We start from the raw sequence: 2,550 nt of genomic DNA on the forward strand, positions 1-2,550 counted from the left end.
AGTTCCAGGACAGCCAATGCTACACAGAGAAACCCTGTCTCGAAAAACCATAAAAAAAAAAGACAATAATGATCATATACTCTCTTTTGAACATTAACTTTGATAAACTTATTTTAATATTCCCTCTTCTATTTTGCATATTAAACAAGGGTACTACAACCCATCCCATTCTTATACAATTGCTAACTAGTGTTTTCAATTCCATGGGTGAAAAATGTCAACAAGGGAGACACAGAAAAAGAACAAAAAAGTCCATAATATAAAAAGTTATGTGAAAAAGCAAGTATACACGGTTTATCAGGTATTATATATAGTCAAACATAATAAAAAGTCCTCAGAATATAATACGGGAAATGTATAAGACAAGTCTTGGAATGTAGTTTATACAGAAGACCCTCAGTTCCATTGCATGCACGCATGCACGCGTGCTTGTGTGTGTGTGTGTGGGGGGGGGGAATGTAGCCAAGCACATGGCGGCATGTGCCTGCTAGGAAGGCCGGGGAATAAGTAACATTGAGTTTAAAGCTCCCAGAGAATCACAAATTCTTCACAGAAAATTACAAATTCAAAGCCAGCCTTGGTTAAATTATAAAACCTTGTATAATAATAGCAATCCAATAAATAAATAAATAAATAAATAAATAAATAAATAAATAAAGTGGGTCATATGTAAAATCCCAGAATTTCTCAGGCTGAAGCATGAGGTTGCTTAGAGCTTGAGGCAAGCCTGGACTACATCATGAGCCTACACAATAGTATGTGACTCTCTCTCAAACACAGTAACAAAACAAAAAACACTTGATACAGTAAATCAAGTCCACATAAATGGATAAGTATATTAGTAATAATTAATAAATAATTGTTAAGGATTAAGTCTTAGTGCTAATAAGAAAAAGTCTATTTAAGTCAACTCAAGACTACTATCACATATTAAAACCACTTTAAATGATTTTAAAACTATAAGTAGATGTCCTTTGCATTAGCATTAGTACAAACTTCTGGAGAGTGATCTTTAATATGGGACAAAAGCTTGCAAACTCAAGAGCTACTTTAACCTTATTCATACATCCATGAGACTTTTAGAGGAGGCAGCAGAAAAAGAGCCCGTCCCTTAATATGCCAAAATATTAGTGAAAAGGTAAAAGTAACTCAAATGACCAACTGGAAATTAAGACAAATCATAATACCTAAAACACAACTAATTCATTTTCTTACCATTACCATGATGGCTATTCAAAGAACACTAGTCATGCAAAAGTACTGTCAGAAAAATATAAAGCAACGAATGGATGCTGATTATAACTGTGTAAAGATTCACCTTTACTGTTTAAGAAACTGACTAGGAAACCACCTTTTAAAGTGTGTGGTAAGGAGACCATTTTTAATTACTCAATTTTCTATCAAGCTCATTTTTAAGTTTCCTTTTGTCATTTGCTTAAAAATGATCGACCTGCCTACACATATATAAACTGGAAAAGGAAAAAAGTACACAAAAACATTTTCCATACACCCAGATATTAAAACTATGTTCAAACATGTATCAGTAGTCCAATACTAAAACATGTATCAGTGAATACTTCGAATTTGCCTCTGTGATACAAGTAGGATTTATGTCCAACAACAACAGAGAGAAGAACAACAAAACTTTGGATTGAAAATTAAAGATAGTGACAGGTTTTAAAAAAAATAATTTGTACCCATCTGAGAAATTATTACCATTCATAATACTGGTGGTGGAATTCATTCTTATTACAAATAAACCATTTTCGGATTTGCAAGCTATTAGGAAAAAGTCAGTAGCTTCTATAATAATGTGGCTTCACTCTTATAATACACAAAGTTTTCAAAATGAACATCACAGCAATTTAACTGTTTTCTACTGACAAGCAAACTTTCAATTATTTTCTTTTTGTTTAGTCTACCTTAGTCTACTACTCGTCCAACTTTGTGTCCACTTTGTGTGCTTTTCCTCATTTGGATCTTATTTGGAGGAGAGAGAGCTCAATTTTGGTTTTACTATCACTCCTTTTATCATACAACTCTGTAGCTAAGAGTAGAATCTCTTTCCCACATATAAAAGATCATCTTTTTGTCTCAGTGCAGAGCAGAAAGTACACTTACATTGCGAATTATATTTACAGGAGAAACAAGAGTTAATTCAAGACTTAAAGTATATTCTCTCTTTTTTTTTTAAATGTCCATTGTTGTCTCCTAATCCCAAAATCCTGTTCACCTATTCCCAAAAGGTCATAATACATAGTTCTTATTTAGTGAAAACATATTTACATAAACGCAGTTAACTGATGAATTAGCTATTTTTTAAGATTAGAAATATATAACAATGTTTTTATTCAGTAGTCCATTATCTAAAGACAGCAAATCTTGGAATTCACTCAGTAGTCCTTAGAATTTTTATTTATGTAGTTTTTCTCACTTATGAGTCAGTTCCCCTTCTGAGTCCCTTCTCTCCTCCCCTCTAAAAAGAAAAAAAAAGAAAGAAAAAGGAGAAAGAGAGAGAGAGAGAGAGAGAGAGAGAGAGAGAGAGAGAGA

The 2,550-nt window shown here is 32.7% G+C and overlaps 1 protein-coding gene across 2 annotated transcripts in view; it reads right to left on the reverse strand.

The window, feature by feature from the left end:
* Brwd3 (bromodomain and WD repeat domain containing 3) overlaps nucleotides 1–2,550 on the reverse strand; it is an 85,662-nt gene that overhangs the window by 81,493 nt on the left and 1,619 nt on the right. The window lies entirely within an intron of this gene.

Source organism: Mus pahari, chromosome X (assembly GCF_900095145.1).
Source record: "Mus pahari chromosome X, PAHARI_EIJ_v1.1, whole genome shotgun sequence".
In the NCBI taxonomy this organism is placed as follows: Eukaryota; Metazoa; Chordata; class Mammalia; order Rodentia; family Muridae; genus Mus; species Mus pahari.